Consider the following 20,175-nt stretch of genomic DNA (forward strand, 5'->3'; position numbering starts at 1 on the left):
TTTAGTCTCAACTGAAAGGTTACTCTTCCCCGAAATAAGAGTAGAGCTTAGAACACTTTGCCTATTTCAACATCAGACACAGATTCCAGATACACAATAGTCAATACTTAACAAGTATATAGTACTCTGAGAATACCTCTGAGACTCATTGGAAAAGTGTGGTGAGGCAAATGCCGAAATCATGGCCAAATTTTAATTTGAAATAAAATAATAGTGATGCAGATAGTTTCAGAAATAATTTCTCCTTCTCCCCCTCTTCCTCCTCCTACTTCTTCTTCAGAAACTCCTGGGCAAATAGTTTTATCTATTGAAAGTATAAAATGAATATTTAAAGTATTTTATGTCTATAGTTTACTTGTATATAATAATGTATCTGTGTTAGGGTTTCCTGTTGTGAATTGACACCATAAACAAGGCAACTCTTATAAGGACATTTAATTGGGACTGACTTGCAGATTCAGAGATTCAGTCCAGTAGCTTCAAGGTAGAACCATGGCAGCATCCAGTTAGGCATGGTCCAGGGGGAGCTGAGAGATCTCCATCTTCATCTGTAGGCCTGTAGGAGAAAACTAACTTCCAGGCAGCTAGGACTAGGGTATTAAAGTTCATACCCTCAGTGACACACCTACACCAACAAGGCCACACCTCCTAAATGTGCCACTCCCTGGCCCAAGCATATACAAATCTTTAATCATTTTTCATTTGTTTTTTAAAATTTATTTACATTTCAAATGTTATCCCCCTTCCCAGTTTCCCCTCCACAAACCCCTATCCCAACCACCCTCCCTACTTCTATGATGGTGTTCACCCACCCACCCACCCACTCCTGCCCCAGCACCATAGCATTTCCCTAAGCTGGAGCATCAAGCTTCCACAGCACCAACAGCCTCTACTCCTATTGATGCCAGATAAGACAATTTTCTGCTACATATGCAGCTGGAGCCATACGCACTCTTTGGTTTGTGGTTTAGTCCTTGGGAGCTCTGGAGGATCTGATTGATTCATATTGTTGTTCTTCCTATGGAGTTGCAAACCCCTGCAGCTCCTTCAGTGCTTCCCCTAAAACCTCCATTGGAGTCCCAGTGCTCAGTCTGATGGTTGGTTGCAAGCATCTGTGTCTGAATTGATCAGGCTCTGGCAGAGCTCTCAGGGGACAGGTATACCAGGCTCCTGTCATCAAGTGCTTCTTGGCATCAGCAATAGTGTCTAGGTTTGGTGTCTGCAGATGGGATGTATCTCTAGGTGGGGCAGTTTCTGGATGGCCTTTCCTTCAGCCTCTGCTCCACTCTTGAAGCAGATCAAAGGGGACGCAAATTGGTAAGAAAGAAGTCAAAGTATCCTGATTTACAGATGATATGATAGTATATATAAATGACCCTAAAAATTAATTCCATTGGGAAACTTCTAAGCTGACGAACACCTTTATCAAAGTACCTGGATACAAAATTAACTCACAAAAAAGTAGTCCTCCTATATATAAATTACAAGTGGACTGAGAAAGAAATCAGGAAAGCAACACATTTCACAACAACCTGAAATAATATAAAACATCTTGGGTTAACTCTATCCAAGCAAGTGAAAGATTTTTATGATAAAAATCTTAAAAACATTGAGGAAAGATATTTTATTTTATTTGTGGCTACTGTGAAGGGAGTTGGTTCTCTAATTTATTTTGAAGTCTGTTTATCATTAGTATAAAGGAGGTCTAATGATTTATTTGAGTTAATTTTGTATCTGATCACTTTTCTGAAGGTGTTTACCAGCTGGAGATGTTCTCTTGTAGAGTTTTTAGGGTTGCTTATGTGTACTATCTTATCATCTGCAAGTAGTGATACCTTTATTTCTTTACCAATTTTAATCCCTTTGAGTTCAACTATTTTCTGCCTTCTACTGCTCTTGAGTGTGTTTGCTTCTTTTTGTTCTAGAGCTTTCAGGTGTGCTGTTGAGTTGCTAGTATAAGATCTCAAAGTTTCTTTAACAGGGCTCTTAGTGCTATGAATTTTCCATTTAGCACCACTTTCATTGTGTCACATAAGCTTAGGTATGATGTGTCAATGTTTTTATTAAATTCCAAGAAATCTTAATTTCTTTATTTCTTCCCTGAGCAAGTTATCATTGAGTAGAGAGTTCTTCAGTTTCCACATGTATGTGGAATTTCTGTTGTTTTCTGTTATTGAAGACCAGCCTTAGGCCATGATTATCTGATAGGATGCATGGAATTGTTTCAATTTTCTTGTATCGGTTGAGGGTTGATTTTGGAGGTACCATGAGGTGCTGAGAAGAAGGTTTGTTTTGTTTTATGGTGAAATGTTCTGTAGATATCTGTTAAGTCCATTTGGTTCATAATCTCTATTAGTTTCACTGTGTCTCTGTTTAGTTCCGGTTTCAATGACCTGCTTACTGATGAGAGTGGGGTGCTGAAGTCACCCACTATTATTGTGTGGGGATTCAATGTGTGTTTTGAACTTTAGTAAAGTTTCTTTTATGAATGTGTGTGTACTTACATTTGGCGCATAGATGTTCACAATTGAGACTTTTTCTTGGTGGATTTTCCTTTTGATGAATATGAAGTATCCTTCCTTATCATGCTTGATACATTTTGGTTGAAAGTTTGTTTTATTGGATATTAGGATGCCAACTCCAGCTTGTTTCCTGGGACCATTTACTTGAAAGACCTTTTTTCCCATCCTTTTACTCTAAGATAGTGTCTGCCTTTGTTATTGAATTGTGTTTCTCTTATGCAGCAAAATGCTAGATCTAGTTTGCATATCCAATCTGTTAGCTTATGTCTTTTTATGTGTGAGTTGAGTCCATTAATATTGAGAGATATTAAAGGCAGATGACTGTTGGTTTCTGACATGTTTGTTTTTGTAGTGCTTGTGGTTCTCCCCCTTTGGCTTTGTTGTGAAATGTGTAATGTCTTTTTTTTTTTTTTAACTCTTTTGGTGTAGCTATCTTCCTTGTGTTGAAGTTTTCCTTCCAAGATCCTTTATAGGGCTGTATTGGTAGATATTGTTGGAATTTGGGGTTGTCCTGGAATATTTTGTTTTCTTCATCTATGTTGATAAAAAATATTTACTGGGTATAGTAGCCTGGACTAGCATTTTTGTTTTCTTAGAGTCTGCATGACCCCTGACAGGCTCTTCTGTCTTTCATAGTTTCTGTTGAGAAGTCTGGTGTAATCCTGATAGCTCTACCTTTGTATGTCACTTGACCTTTCTCCGTTGCAGCTTTTAATATCCTTTCTTTGTTCTGTTCATTTAGTGTTTTAATTATTACATGATGAGAGGATTTTCTTTTCTGATCCCATTTATTTGGTGTTCTATAGGCTTCTTGTACCTTTAAGCCATCTCTTTGTTTAGGTTGGGGAAGTTTTCTTCTGTGATTTTGTTGAAGACCTTTTTAGGGCTTTTGAGCTGGGAATCTTTGTTCTACTCTATTCTGATTATTCTCAGATTTGGTCTTTTCATTGTGTCTTGAATTTTCTGGATGCTTTGGGTTAGAAGCTTTTTGCATTTTGCTTTTTTCTTAGACTTTTGTGTTAATCTCTTCTATGGTATCTTCTACACCTGAAATTCTCTGTTCTAGCTCTTGTATTCTGTTGATGATACTTACATCTGTAATTCCTGGCCTTTCTCCTAGGTTTTCCATTTCCAGGTTTGCCTCCAGTTTTGTTTTCTATATATTTTTTCTACTTCTACTTTTAGGTTTTCGAGTGCTTTATTCAATTCTTTTACCTATTGATTGTGTTATCCTGCATTTCTTTCAGTGAGTTATGTATATACTCCTTAAAGAACTTTATTATATCCATTAGATAAGATTTTAGGTCAGTTTCCTGATTTTCAGATGTGTTTGTGTAATGGAGCTTAAGGTTTTACACTTGTCTCTCACCATCTGGTTTTCCCTGGTTTTTGCTGGTCTGAGTGACTCTGCCTCTTTTGTCCCTGGGTTGTCTCAGGTTTCCTGATAGGCCTGTGGCCCTATCTGTGGCTGATCACATTTGGGACTTTCCAACTGGGGGCCCTTCAGAGGCCAGAGAAGCTGCTAATCAGTGGCCCTGGCTGCTGGAGATCTCCTGGGAGGCCTTCAGACTCTAGTGTCTTTAGAGGAGCAGCAGACTGTTGTCCTGTGTTAAGATGTTCTCCATGGAAGTCTACTGACTGGTTTTGGTGTTTCTGGGTGCAATAGAATTCCAGGGAGGCTTTCTGCCTGTTGGGTCAGTGGCCTTGCATTTGTCAGAGCCCCCAGAAGTTCTTCAGACTGTGGTATCTGTTTCCCAGTTGCCCTTTATATAGAGGAGCTCCTGGGATGCCTTCAAGCTGTGGTTTCTTCAGGGGAGCAGATAAGCTGGAGATCAGTTGCAGTGTTGTCTTGTGTGTAGCAGATCTCCTGCTATACCAGTTATCCTGTATGCAGCAGATCTCCTCAGATGTCTCAGATCTTAGTGTTAGTTGTCCTGTGGGCAATGAATCCTCTGGAATGCATCAGGCTGTGGTGTCAGTTACCCTGAGTACAGTGGATCTTCTGGGCTGGCTCAGGATATAGTGTGTCCATGGGAGCAGACTTGCTAGAAGTCTTCCCCAGCAGAAAGGCAGCAAACTTTTCTTTTTGAAACAATCATCAAAGACTTTACTTTAAGTTTTGAATTATGTTTAAACATTAAGAAACACATGCAAAAAATCCATTTTTGACAGGTAATTTCTTTTAAAAAGGAAGAAAAAAATTGCTGCTGAAGAATCACTAACATTGAAGTTAAACTAGTACATAAGTACATTATCCTGGCACTTAGGTCCTATAAATGTAAATAAGACTTAAGTTCATGGTTACCAAGTATTCAAATATATGAACCTTTGCAGAGCCATTCTGAGTCAAGCTATGACATTATACTCACAGTCCCTCATAAGTTCGTTGCTATATCGTACTGTAAAATGCATTAAGTCCAGCTTCAGAAGTACCCCTAGTCTTTCAGTCTCAACACTGTTTAAAAACCCAAAGTCTCTTCTGAGATCCAGGCAATCTCTTAACTACAGGCCCCAGTAGGATCAAAATGTAAATTATATAGTTCCATCCTGCAATGGAACAAAATACACAATATTATTCTACAAGAGAGGAATTGGGACATACTGGACTAAAGAAAAATTAAAACCCAAAAGGCCAAACTCCAAGTCTTGTACCCTGTGTCTGGAATCAAAGGGCTTAAGTAACTAACCCTTCACTTTCAACTTTGTTGTCTGAAACAAATTTCTCTCTTCTAGGCTGGTCACAGCTGTCCATGTGCAGTGCTCCTTGGTTACAGTTCTAGTACCTTTAATATTTTGGGCCTTCCACACAATTAAAGGTCCATGTTCACTTCTTCAATCAATGGCTTATCAGGGCCTATACCCAGGGTCTGCCCTGGCACACATTGCCTGCTCTAACTGGCTCTCCTTAACTGCAGAGGGATGTTCAATTACCCCTTCATTTATGAGTTCTCCAGAACTCTAAAGCAAGAACTACAAAGACAAAACTCAAAAGTTTTGCTGCTCACTTTGGGATGGAGATTGGCTCTCTTGAATCGCATTTGCAATAGTTTTTATATGTTGCTACCTTTTAGGGGAAGTGTTTTCTAATGTGTTCTATTGTGTTTTGGGGAATTCATTCTAATGTATTGAATTTATTAGAAACCAGGGTGTCAAAATGCTAAAGATCCTTGTCCCCAGTTGGTTTTTGATCAATCAATAAAAAGTTAACGGCCAATGACTAGGTGGTGATAGAAAGGTGGGACCTTTAGGTTTGTGAGCAAGGAACTGGGAAAAAGGACCGAACTGCGATGACTGGGGAAGAAGGATGGGGCACAGGAGCTACAGAAGAGAAAGCCAGCCATCTATGTAAGAATTTAGGTAAGTAGCCACTAGCAGGAGAAGATTTAGGAATCTCAGAAATACCAGAGAGGAGCATTTGCTCAAAGGGAAACGTTAGGAGTTTAGGAGTGCCTAGCCTTTGAGTTAGTCACTGCATATCATAAATTAACTGATGTGTGGGGTGGGTGGTGGGTGATGGCTGGGAGTGCAATCCACTGGGAGTCAAAGTGGTGTAGCTAAACTTGCTGCTATAGTAGAGACTTTCTTAGACAATTTATATTCAGAAGTTAGAAACCTAGTTGGCTGAGGTCTGTCCTTGAGGGCACATCTCCACTTATTACATTGCAGATAAGGCCTCTACTTAATCTCATTATCTCTTTTAACACAAGTCTTGGTAAAGTTAAATTTTATGGTGCTCCTTTTCTTTTCAAAGTGAAAATATTGTATTTCTGTGGCCCCACTTGCTGTTTTCCATTGTTGAGTTGCATAAGAGTGATGATGCCTAGTGATCATGCCACAGAATTAATTCTAGACTGTCTTGACATCTCTTCCACCAACGAAATTAGTTTACTACTATTCAATTTAACATTAAGAGAATTCTTAGGATGAGGGCAGAATGAATCCTCATTTTTTCCAAACCATAACAAGAATGGTTTCTACCCCATCTCCTAACATCATTCTTCCCCAATACATTTTAAGGAAGACATCTCAATGTGCACACCCTGTTCTCAGCATTATTGGCTTCTAAACATCTACTAAAATGGCCCTTTATGTTTGTGAATAATTTTCAACTGCTTTTCTAGCCCAGAAGCCCCATGCTTCCAGTTGAGTCTGCCATAATAGCCCACTGCCTGGAACCAACTTTACAAGGAAACTTATAAAAGGAAGCATTTAATTGAGCTTATGGGTTCAGAGGATTTGAGACAATGATGCCAGATCAAGGGCATGGTGGCAGAGACAGCAGAGAGCTCACATAATAGTCCACAATCAGGAGATGGAATAGCACAGGTCTTTTGAAATCTCAAGCCTGCCTCTTGTGACATATCTCCTCCAACAAGGCCATACCTACTAATCCTTCCCAACCAGATCGAATTATTGAAATATATCAGTCTATATGGAGCCGGTTATTATTCAAATCACCACAACTAAAGGATTATTTAGATCATGATTTAGGAAATTGCAGTCTATAGTAAGCTTGCTACTTTACTGTGTCCTGAGGTAAGTCTCAGCACCCAGCAGGGAGAATATGTCACAGCAAAGCAGCTTCTCCTAATGGCAGACAAGCAGAGAGTAAGCAAACTAAGAAAAAATATGTCCTCTTAAAACCCTGCTTCTCTAACACTGATGATATACTTCCTACTATTGGAACAACCAGCACCAGCCCACAACCTTTCCTTCAGCAAAGGAGACTGTAAGGAACACAATATATTCAAGCCATGACATCCATCTTCCAGATTGTTCTGGAGTCAACAGTTTCCAGAAAAGCCTCAGTAAGTACATTTTATTTTATTTTATTTTATTTTATTTTATTTTATTTTATTTGAGAGTTTGTTGTCTTCATATATAGTTTTAATATCTTTAGAACGACAACTCACCAACATTTGTTTGTACACTTGGGAAAAAAGGCAGGGAAAGACCTATTTAAAGATTTTATATGGAGCATCACGAGAGGGTGCAACTGAGGACATAGTATAGAGGGAGGGTAATTGCCTAGCATGTGCAAGGCCCTACATTCCATCCCCAGTCAAGACTGTACAAGAGACCAGAAAGAAATCAGTGTGGGCTTAAAAAGAACTGCCAGATCCCATTATATGTCGGGCACTGGTGGGCCACATGGCTCCAGCCAGGTATTCTCATCTCAGCAGGCTCTCTGGCCTGGAGTTCTAAAATCAATCCACCCAGCTCCATAAGTTCCCACTGGTGGGTTGCTTCCACGCCAGCCCCATGCTTCAAAACACCCATGGTGCACATCTGGCAAACCCATGCTTTGGTGCTGTTCCTTTATCTCTTGAACCCAGTCGATCTGCTTCGAGAAGGAAAAAATCCACACAAACTTAGTTCAGAAACAATGGTAACTCAACCACTGGGCACAACTACTAGAACCCTAATCTTGTAAACCATATTAAATCTAAATTCTACAGTGGCGAATCCTGGCAGATTTTCCATAAGCCAGAAAACACTAGTACCTACAACTTGCCCTCTTGCTATCCCTGTCCAGAAAGCCCCTAACTTTTTCCTGCTTCCTCTCTTCCTCTGTCCAACCCAGAAATCGCACCTACTCATCTAGTGATTGAATCCTTTATTCATTAGGGAATGGTTCATAAGGAGTCACCTGGGTAGGGGACTCATTCCTCATTCCAGACAACTCCTCCTGTGAAAGCAGAATTAACATCAAAGTACAACAGCACCAGGATAATCCATAACACCCCTTTCTAGCCATGATCAAGAAAGACTGCAGTGCAAGGAGGAGCTGATACCCTCAAGCTAGGCTTTTAGGATGTAGCTACCAAATGCAAAGTTCAGAGAGACACTTCAAGAAGTTAAAGACACCAGCTGACAACCTACAAAGAAACAAAGATGTCAGTTCCATCATTGTGCTGCACTGGCTCTGGATAGAAGCTGGTGCTGCAGAAGATTTGGTTAGAGCTGGTGAAGAAAACAGGCAGTCTCTCCAGAGTTGATAGACATCCAACCTGGCAGTGCTTGAAAACCTACACTGAACTTCTGACCCACAAAACTATGAGAAAGATTTATGTGGCATTAGCCCACAATGTTTACAGTGATCTGTTGAACACCAAGGAAACTCTAATACAGGGGCCGTGGGGTGATAATTTAAGACATTCAAGCAATGTGCTAAAAGGGAGTTTTAGGGAAAACTGTAAATATTTAGGGATATGGGAGTATTGAAAAAAAGGCTTTTCTGGTTTTGAAAAAGGCACATGGATCTAATTTTAAGAAAGAGGTATTTTTAATAAAATTACATGGTAGTTCAAGGTATTAAATCATGAGTATTAAAATAACAGCTGTGTGGTATGTGAAATGTAAGATATCTATTTGACAATTAGTGCTAAAAATGTCTGCATGAATTAAAAACTATTTTATAAAGAAAAAATACCACTCAAAACAAAACCAATGTTTTTAATAAATAAATACACAGGTTTAGAGATAACCAAAGTGGAGTCAACTTCTATTGCACAATAATGCACAGCATTAACAGTTATTAACCTCTCATTCCAGTCTGCTCTTTAAATTTAGAAATCTTTCCAAATCATACAGTATTAGTCTCAGGATATAGTCTTGAATGTTGTTCAAGGAAACGGAGCTGAAGACAATCAAATTCTAAAAAAGGAAAAGAAAACCAAGTAATCCAGCAACAAAGAAGAAGGCATAAGAAATCAATATGATGCAAATAGTGTCTTTTCATACTGCCTTTTTTAAAATTCTAAACACAAAGCTATCAGATAGACATCAAAAACATATATTTTAAATGCGAAAAGCAGCAGTGTGGATAATTTAGGATAGGATATGATTGGGATGATGTATTTCTGGTGGGAGAAGTTTACATGTGGCTTTCCATGGAATGAGAGTTACATGATTCACAGTTAGCCAATATTTGTAATTAGGTTAAATTCCATTAGAACATACAGGTTGATCTGAAAGCTACGAAAGACCTTATTCAACAATCATGAGGCAATTGGCTGTGGGATAGCAGCTCTTACAAAACTTACATAAAAGTCAATAGGAACGCCAGTACTTTTATATTTATTCTTTAAACAAAACCAAAACTAAACAAAACCCAGAACCAATGGAACCAGGTTGACATTGAGGTCCCACTGCACTACTCTGTGCTTTTCTCTCTTTTCTGAATGATGCGGGATTGTGGTTTGGCACATCTGGGGAATTTTGATCATGTTGCCACCAATTCCTGATCTAAAATTCTTAGGGGGAAATACTTTGAAGTAAGAATAAATAAAAGGTTAATTGGATTGATGGCTCCCATTTATGTTGTCTAGCTCCAATAATTCAACACCTGGCTGTTAACTTCCTAAAGGTTATATAGCAGGAGCATCTTCTGACAAATATTTATAATTTACTAAATAAATGTAACACAAAGGGTAAGACGCAGCATTGCTATCAGCCATGAAAAGACTTGATATGAAACAATAGTGGGGTTATTAGTGACATTATTTTTAGTACTCTTTTAAAAACTAATCTGGCTTTGCTGAATCGAATGGGCTGCATTTAACTAAAAATGGTTTGTAGATATTTTAAGGCCAAATGCATCAGGTCAGCCAATACATATAAATGGCACACTTCTCTTTGAAAGGGAATACATAAACTTTCTGGGCTTCTTTGCTTTAACATAGCATCATGTATTAGCAAGTCCTTTGCACTAGAGAATGAATATGGATCATTCTTGACTTTCTTAATCTATACTGCTAAACATTATCTAAGTCATCAAAATATTATGTTTGCAAGAAGCCTGTGTTTTATTGTTCTTTTTGGAAAATGTTTTAGTAATTTAGTTCACGTATCACTTGAGTGCCTTCCAGGGGTGAGAAAGAAATGTAAAATTATGCTCCTGACAGCATAGAGTGGATTTAAGCAAGTTAACAAAAGAATTAGCTAAAATGTATTTTTTAGCAATAAATACGGTTAAAACACAGTTTAAAAAGAGAATGGAGCAAGCATGTTTTAAGTAATTAAGTAGCTGTGTTATAGTGAATAGGCTACTAAAAAATAGATTAAGTATGTATTCCCCGAGTATTATAATACTGCATGGTTTTAATCAGAATATGATTAACCAAATACTGCCGATTACAGAATGTTCAGGATCTGTGCCTTCATGATCCAATTATCTCTCAATGATTGGATCCACCAGCTGGGGATTGGGTGTTTAACTCATCAGCCTTTTTTCTCCCCAACTTTTAATTGATTCTTTACAAATTTCACATCATGTACACCATTTGAAGTCATCTCATCCCTTTGAACTGGCCTTCTGCCCTTGGAAACTCCAGCCCAGAGAAAAACCAATCAATCAAATAATCAATCAATCAATCAAACAAACAAACAAACATTAACAAATTATAGAAATCAACCCATCGTGGAAGTTGTAGTGTGTCACAGTATACCCCACTTACAAATGTTCATTTCAATGAGTCTTTGGTCTGGTTCAAGGCTACATGGTGGAATGCAGGCATCTCTGTAAAAGTGGGTTTCTGACTAGCACTCAAAGAAAATATCCCCTTAGATATATTGCCAAAATTGACTCTTACAAGGTACTACTGAAGGAATCCAAACACCAGAAGGCACTAAGTTTCAGAAGTTTAGTCCAAATTGTCATCATGGCAGGGAGCATGGCAACATGCAGGCAAACATATGTGGGGCTGTTGCTGTAAGGGAAGAGGGGAGAGGGAAAGAGTGCCCTAGTCCCACCAGGATTTCTGTGCTCTGGGTAGGCAGATACAGGAGGACTGCCCCAGGTGGACATCTGGCTGTGTGAAGCCAATGACATCACAAAGCAGGGGTGGGGGGTGTGAACAAGGGGCAGCCCCCAATATCAGGGGCTCCAGGATGACACACTCAGTCCCAGAGATACAAGAAGAGGGAAGAAGGAGAGAGGTTCCCACGCAGGTGAGAGTCCTTAGTCTTGTCTGTGGCTGGAACACTGGAAGGCCTTCTGAAGGGAGATTAGGCACAGCTCATTAGGAAAAAGCCTATCTCATCATCCAAGCACAGTGGGCCTTGATGAACAGAGACAGTCTATGGTTTTAGAACTTCATTGTAGAAAGTCAGGGGGAAAGAGAAAAGGTAAAAAGAGAGAGAGACTGGCCATGCCCAAGAAGAGAGAGGGGAAAAGAAAGAAAGAAAGAAAGAAAGAAAAAAAGAAAGAAAGAAAGAAAGAAAGAAAGAAAGAAAGAAAGAAAGAAAGAAAGGAAGGAAGGAAGGAAGGAAGGAAGGGAGAGTAAGAAAGGTAAAGGCCTAGAGAGAGAAAAGCTTAGAGAGTAAGCGGGAGAGTAAGGAAAGTAAAAGCTTAAGAGAGCCAAGAGGGGCCAAGCAGCCCCTGTTATAGTGGGCTGTGTTATCTTGCTGTTGCTAGGTAACTGGAAGCAGTCTAGCCTGGAGGTCAGAAGCTTGGGACATGGTCTACATGACTACTAGCCACACATTTCTCCTGTGGGGGCTGTAGGGGTGGTAAGTTCGACAGGAGCCAGGGGTCCAGGAGACATGAGGGAACACCTTCCATCCCATGTAGGTGAAAATGATCACCACCAGGTCCTACCTCAGCTCTACTGGTGACCAGACTGTCTGTGCATAGCCCATTGCCCCACAGACATCGTGCTGGAGAAGTTGCTGGCAGTTCTACATCTTGATTCACAGGCAAGGTGGTGGGGGGAGGCAAAGACAGAAAGAGACATTGGGTCTTTCTTGGGCTTCTGAAACCACAAAACCTACCCCCAAGTTCATAAATTACTGTTATACAAAACAAAACAGAATTTTTCACTCATAGTTTAGGTTACCAGAAATTACAAACTGGGATATGATTGATGTTCTTCAAAAGAAGGCTTTTTTTTTTCCAGAAGGGAAATATTTCCTAATTTCTGTAATTTTCACAGTAAAAAACAAAACAGTTTTAATTATGGTCATTTGGGCCTGTTGGTAGAGTCCACTGGGAACATATGACTTAAAAGGTGCTGATAAGGTAGAAAGGTATGGAAGAGAAACTGTTATGCCCAGGTCTTTGGATATTCAGTCTCAGAGGCCAGGTCAAGTGTCAGTGCCTGGCTTGGATCACCATTCTGGTCCATTAGCCAGATTTCCCCAGGGTTGAAATGAATCTGGGCTCTCATTTTGGCTAGTAGATCTCTCCCCAGTCAGGGGTAGGGCACTCAGGAATGCTTATGAGTGACTGGGTTACCCATCCTATCCCGAAGCCTACTGCATTTCTGGTAGTCCATAAATATTGTTTGGTGCCGGTGGCCCCTTGGACCCAGAGTTTCTTATTAGACAAAGGCCCTTCAGCCTTCACAAGCACTGAATGTTCTCCAGTATCCACCAGGAAATCTAGAGGCCCCCCCCACACACACACACACACTAAGGGTTACCATGGGCTCTGGGACGGGGTCCGCACCCTGACACCCCCAGTCTTCATCTTCCTTGGTGATCATAATCTTATTTTTGGACTTTCTCCATAGGCTTTCTCTGGCCCAATGTCATATGTCTTACAATAGACACATGGTTCTTACCTAAAGCTGGTCGGCCGCCTTCTCCAGGATCTCTCCCCTCTACAATGTTCCCAAGCTGGTGTTTCCTTTCTCTCTGGTCCGGGCTACCATTGGCTAACAGGACCGTGGCTAGATCTCTGTTTAATATCTTTCCTGTCTTAATCTTCTTTTCATCTTTAGTTCCCCTGTTATGATACACTTTCTCCAAAACCTCCACCAAATCCCTCAATGACTTCTCCCCTAGTCTTTCTAACTTCTGTAACTTCCTTCTAGTAACTAGTGCTAACTGATTTATAAAAGGCAGTGCCACTGTGCTAGAATTCTCTGTTTCCTCAGGGTCTATGTGTGAGTAACGGCAGAAAGCATCTATAATCCACTCAAGGCTTTCATTATCTTTCTGCCTGACATCATAAACCTTAGCCAAATTTGTGGATTGCTTGACAGCTGTCCTGAGGTCCACCATTAGATACTGGGGATAAACCCAGAGACTTCCCTACCTGTGCCCATATTATAATACCAAGCTGGTTTCCTGAGAGGAAACCCCTTCTCGATATCAGCTTGGATCTGAGTTGGAGTGCCATTGGCTCCTGGGAATTCTTCTGGGCCTTCAGGATGATGCGTTCCTTTTCCTCTGTTGTAAAAAGATGTTGGGAGCCGCCCCCACATTCGCCGTCACAAGATGGCGCTGACATCCTGTGTTCTAAGTGGTAAACAAATAATCTGCGCATGAGCCAAGGGTATTTTATGACTACTTGTACTCTACCTTTCCCGTGAACGTCAGCTCGGCCATGGGCTGCAGCCAATCAGGGAGTGATGCGTCCTAGGAAATATAACTCTCCTAAAGAGGGAAGGGGTTTCGGTTTCATTATTGAGGGGGCTTTCGTTTTTGGGGCTGGGCGCTGGGCGCTTGCCCTCCTGGCTCCCAAAGATGTAAGCAATAAAGTTTTGCCGCAGAAGATTTTGGTTTGTTGCGTCTTTCCTGGCCGGGCGTGAGAACGCGTCTAATAACAATTGGTGCCGAATTCCGGGACGAGAAAAAAACTCGGGACTGGCGCAAGGAAGATCCCTCATTCCAGAACCAGAACTGCGGGTCGCGGTAATAAAGGTTCCCGTAAAGCAGACTGTTAAGAAGGATTCAACTGTATGAATTCAGAACTTTTCAGCTGGGGAACGAGAGTACCAGTGAGTACAGCTTTACGAGGTAAGTCTGATCTTGAACTTTCTAAGGAAATTCAAGACAGTCTATCAGAAGTAAAGTGGAAAATGTTTGGCCTTGAATTTTTTCTAATGTTAGGAGCCCTTTTGTTCCTTTTCACATGTTATCAGGTGATTAAGATAGGGCTGAAAATTCTGGATGAAATTCAGGGCAATCTATCAGAAGTAAAGCGGGGAGAGAGAGTAGGAGCAAAGAGAAAATATGGTACACAAAATAAGTATACAGGCCTTTCCAAGGGTCTTGAACCCGAGGAAAAGTTTAGGTCAGGTAAGAATACCTGGGGAGAGATTAGAAGGAAGGAAAAGAAAAAAGAAAAGAAAAAAGATCGATTAGCGGAGGTCTCTAGGAGATACTCGTCACTAGATGAGCTCAGGAAGCCAGCTCTTAGTAGTTCTGAAGCAGATGAAGAATTCTCCTCTGAGGAAACAGACTGGGAGGAAGAAGCAGCCCATTACCAGCCAGCTAATTGGTCAAGAAAAAAGCCAAAAGCGGCTGGCGAAAGCCAGCGTACTGTTCAACCTCCCGGCAGTCGGTTTCAAGGTCCGCCCTATGCGGAGCCCCCGCCCTGCGTAGTGCGTCAGCAATGCGCAGAGAGATGCGCAGAGAGGCAATGCGCAGAGAGATGCGCAGAGAGGCAGTGCGCAGAGAGATGCGCAGAGAGGCAGTGCGCAGAGAGGCAGTGCGCAGAGAGGCAGTGCGCAGACTCATTCATTCCCAGAGAGGAACAAAGGAAAATACAACAGGCATTTCCAGTCTTTGAAGGAGCCGAGGGTGGGCGTGTCCACGCTCCGGTAGAATACTTACAAATTAAAGAAATTGCCGAGTCGGTCCGTAAATACGGAACCAATGCTAATTTTACCTTGGTGCAGTTAGACAGGCTCGCCGGCATGGCACTAACTCCTGCTGACTGGCAAACGGTTGTAAAAGCCGCTCTCCCTAGTATGGGCAAATATATGGAATGGAGAGCGCTTTGGCACGAAGCTGCACAAGCGCAGGCCCGAGCAAACGCAGCTGCTTTGACTCCAGAGCAGAGAGATTGGACTTTTGACTTGTTAACGGGTCAGGGAGCTTATTCTGCTGATCAGACAAACTACCATTGGGGAGCTTATGCCCAGATTTCTTCCACGGCTATTAGGGCCTGGAAGGCGCTCTCTCGAGCAGGTGAAACCACTGGTCAGTTAACAAAGATAATCCAGGGACCTCAGGAATCCTTCTCAGATTTTGTGGCCAGAATGACAGAGGCAGCAGAGCGTATTTTTGGAGAGTCAGAGCAAGCTGCGCCTCTGATAGAACAGCTAATCTATGAGCAAGCCACAAAGGAGTGCCGAGCGGCCATAGCCCCAAGAAAAAACAAAGGCTTACAAGACTGGCTCAGGGTCTGTCGAGAGCTTGGGGGACCTCTCAGCAATGCAGGTTTAGCGGCTGCCATCCTTCAATCCCAAAACCGCTCCATGGGCAGAAATAATCAGAGGACATGTTTTAACTGCGGAAAGCCTGGGCATTTTAAGAAAGATTGCAGAGCTCCAGATAAACAGGGAGGGACTCTCACTCTTTGCTCTAAGTGTGGCAAGGGTTATCATAGAGCTGACCAGTGTCGCTCTGTGAGGGATATAAAGGGCAGAGTCCTTCCCCCACCTGATAGTCAATCAACTGATGTGCCAAAAAACGGGTCATCGGGCCCTCGGTCCCAGGGCCCTCAAAGATATGGGAACCGGTTTGTCAGGACCCAGGAAGCAGTCAGAGAGGCGACCCAGGAAGACCCACAAGGGTGGACCTGCGTGCCGCCTCCGACTTCCTACTAATGCCTCAAATGAGTATTCAGCCGGTGCCGGTGGAGCCTATACCATCCTTGCCCCTGGGAACCATGGGCCTTATTCTCGGCCGGGGTTCACTCACCTTACAGGGCTTAGTAGTCCACCCTGGAGTTATGGATTGTCAACATTCCCCTGAAATACAGGTCCTGTGCTCAAGCCCTAAAGGCGTTTTTTCTATTAGTAAAGGAGATAGGATAGCTCAGCTGCTGCTCCTCCCTGATAATACCAGAGAAAAATCTGCAGGACCTGAGATAAAGAAGATGGGCTCCTCAGGAAATGATTCTGCCTATTTGGTTGTATCTTTAAATGATAGACCTAAGCTCTGCCTTAAGATCAACGGAAAAGAGTTTGAAGGCATCCTTGATACCGGAGCAGATAAAAGTATAATTTCTACACATTGGTGGCCCAAAGCATGGCCCACCACAGAGTCATCTCATTCATTACAGGGCCTAGGATATCAATCATGTCCCACTATAAGCTCCGTTGCCTTGACGTGGGAATCCTCTGAAGGACAGCAAGGGAAATTCATACCTTATGTGCTCCCACTCCCGGTTAACCTCTGGGGAAGGGATATTATGCAGCATTTGGGCCTTATTTTGTCCAATGAAAACGCCCCATCAGGAGGGTATTCAGCTAAAGCAAAAAATATCATGGCAAAGATGGGTTATAAAGAAGGAAAAGGGTTAGGACATCAAGAACAGGGAAGGATAGAGCCCATCTCACCTAATGGAAACCAAGACAGACAGGGTCTGGGTTTTCCTTAGCGGCCATTGGGGCAGCACGACCCATACCATGGAAAACAGGGGACCCAGTGTGGGTTCCTCAATGGCACCTATCCTCTGAAAAACTAGAAGCTGTGATTCAACTGGTAGAGGAACAATTAAAATTAGGCCATATTGAACCCTCTACCTCACCTTGGAATACTCCAATTTTTGTAATTAAGAAAAAGTCAGGAAAGTGGAGACTGCTCCATGACCTCAGAGCCATTAATGAACAAATGAACTTATTTGGCCCAGTACAGAGGGGTCTCCCTGTACTTTCCGCCTTACCACGTGGCTGGAATTTAATTATTATAGATATTAAAGATTGTTTCTTTTCTATACCTTTGTGTCCAAGAGATAGGCCCAGATTTGCCTTTACCATCCCCTCTATTAATCACATGGAACCTGATAAGAGGTATCAATGGAAGGTCTTACCACAGGGAATGTCCAATAGTCCTACAATGTGCCAACTTTATGTGCAAGAAGCTCTTTTGCCAGTGAGGGAACAATTCCCCTCTTTAATTTTGCTCCTTTACATGGATGACATCCTCCTGTGCCATAAAGACCTTACCATGCTACAAAAGGCATATCCTTTTCTACTTAAAACTTTAAGTCAGTGGGGTTTACAGATAGCCACAGAAAAGGTCCAAATTTCTGATACAGGACAATTCTTGGGCTCTGTGGTGTCCCCAGATAAGATTGTGCCCCAAAAGGTAGAGATAAGAAGAGATCACCTCCATACCTTAAATGATTTTCAAAAGCTGTTGGGAGATATTAATTGGCTCAGACCTTTTTTAAAGATTCCTTCCGCTGAGTTAAGGCCTTTGTTTAGTATTTTAGAAGGAGATCCTCATATCTCCTCCCCTAGGACTCTTACTCTAGCTGCTAACCAGGCCTTACAAAAAGTGGAAAATGCCTTACAGAATGCACAATTACAACGTATTGAGGATTCGCAACCTTTCAGTTTGTGTGTCTTTAAGACAGCACAATTGCCAACTGCAGTTTTGTGGCAGAATGGGCCATTGTTGTGGATCCATCCAAACGTATCCCCAGCTAAAATAATAGATTGGTATCCTGATGCAATTGCACAGCTTGCCCTTAAAGGTCTAAAAGCAGCAATCACCCACTTTGGGCAAAGTCCATATCTTTTAATTGTACCTTATACCGCTGCACAGGTTCAAACCTTGGCAGCCACATCTAATGATTGGGCAGTTTTAGTTACCTCCTTTTCAGGAAAAATAGATAACCATTATCCAAAACATCCAATCTTACAGTTTGCCCAAAATCAATCTGTTGTGTTTCCACAAATAACAGTAAGAAACCCACTTAAAAATGGGATTGTGGTATATACTGATGGATCAAAAACTGGCATAGGTGCCTATGTGGCTAATGGTAAAGTGGTATCCAAACAATATAATGAAAATTCACCTCAAGTGGTAGAATGTTTAGTGGTCTTAGAAGTTTTAAAAACCTTTTTAGAACCCCTTAATATTGTGTCAGATTCCTGTTATGTGGTTAATGCAGTAAATCTTTTAGAAGTGGCTGGAGTGATTAAGCCTTCCAGTAGAGTTGCCAATATTTTTCAGCAGATACAATTAGTTTTGTTATCTAGAAGATTTCCTGTTTATATTACTCATGTTAGAGCCCATTCAGGCCTACCTGGCCCCATGGCTCTGGGAAATGATTTGGCAGATAAGGCCACTAAAGTGATGGCTGCTGCCCTATCATCCCCGGTAGAGGCTGCAAGAAATTTTCATAACAATTTTCATGTGACGGCTGAAACATTACGCAGTCGTTTCTCCTTGACAAGAAAAGAAGCCCGTGACATTGTTACTCAATGTCAAAGCTGCTGTGAGTTCTTGCCAGTTCCTCATGTGGGAATTAACCCACGCGGTATTCGACCTCTACAGGTCTGGCAAATGGATGTTACACATGTTTCTTCCTTTGGAAAACTTCAATATCTCCATGTGTCCATTGACACATGTTCTGGCATCATGTTTGCTTCTCCGTTAACCGGAGAAAAAGCCTCACATGTGATTCAACATTGCCTTGAGGCATGGAGTGCTTGGGGGAAACCCAGACTCCTTAAGACTGATAATGGACCAGCTTATACGTCTCAAAAATTCCAACAGTTCTGCCGTCAGATGGACGTGACCCACCTGACTGGACTTCCATACAACCCTCAAGGACAGGGTATTGTTGAGCGTGCGCATCGCACCCTCAAAGCCTATCTTATAAAACAGAAGAGGGGAACTTTTGAAGAGATTTTACCCCGAGCACCAAGAGTGTCTGTGTCTATGGCACTCTTTACACTCAATTTTTTAAATATTGATGCTCATGGCCATACTGCGGCTGAACGTCATTGTACAGAGCCAGATAGGCCCAATGAGATGGTTAAATGGAAAAATGTCCTTGATAATAAATGGTATGGCCCGGATCCTATTTTGATAAGATCCAGGGGAGCTATCTGTGTTTTCCCACAGAATGAAGACAACCCATTTTGGTTACCAGAAAGACTCACCCGAAAAATCCAGACTGACCAAGGGAATACTAATGTCCCTCGTCTTGGTGATGTCCAGGGCGTCAATAATAAAAAGAGAGCAGCGTTGGGGGATAATGTCGACATTTCCACTCCCAATGACGGTGATGTATAATGCTCAAGTATTCTCCTGCTTTTTTACCACTAACTGGGAACTGGGTTTGGCCTTGATTCAGACAGCCTTGGCTCTGTCTGGACAGGTCCAGACGACTGACACCATTAACACTTTGTCAGCCTCAGTGACTACAGTCATAGATGAACAGGCCTCAGCTAATGTCAAGATACAGAGAGGTCTCATGCTGGTTAATCAACTCATAGATCTTGTCCAGATACAACTAGATGTATTATGACAAATAACTCAGCTGGGATGTGAACAAAAGTTTCCGGGATTGTGTGTTATTTCCATTCAGTATGTTAAATTTACTAGGGCAGCTAATTTGTCAAAAAGTCTTTTTCAGTATATGTTACAGAATTGGATGGCTGAATTTGAACAGATCCCTTCGGGAATTGAGACTTCAGGTCAACTCCACGCGCTTGGACCTGTCCCTGACCAAAGGATTACCCAATTGGATCTCCTCAGCATTTTCTTTCTTTAAAAAATGGGTGGGATTAATATTATTTGGAGATACACTTTGCTGTGGATTAGTGTTGCTTCTTTGATTGGTCTGTAAGCTTAAGGCCCAAACTAGGAGAGACAAGGTGGTTATTGCCCAGGCGCTTGCAGGACTAGAACATGGAGCTTCCCCTGATATATCTATGCTTAGGCAATAGGTCGCTGG

At 41.7% G+C, this 20,175-nt stretch overlaps 1 long non-coding RNA gene across 1 annotated transcript; it reads right to left on the reverse strand.

Moving 5' to 3' along the window:
- Positions 1–8,958: 8,958 nt before the first annotated feature.
- Positions 8,959–11,293, reverse strand: 4930555M17Rik (RIKEN cDNA 4930555M17 gene). Its single transcript, NR_166469.1, has 2 exons — positions 11,117–11,293; positions 8,959–9,179 (listed from the first exon to the last, which is right to left on the reverse strand). It is a non-coding gene; the product is annotated as an RIKEN cDNA 4930555M17 gene (long non-coding RNA).
- Between the last annotated feature and the right edge of the window lie 8,882 nt (positions 11,294–20,175).

This window comes from Mus musculus, chromosome 3 (assembly GCF_000001635.26).
Source record: "Mus musculus strain C57BL/6J chromosome 3, GRCm38.p6 C57BL/6J".
NCBI lineage: Eukaryota > Metazoa > Chordata > Mammalia > Rodentia > Muridae > Mus > Mus musculus.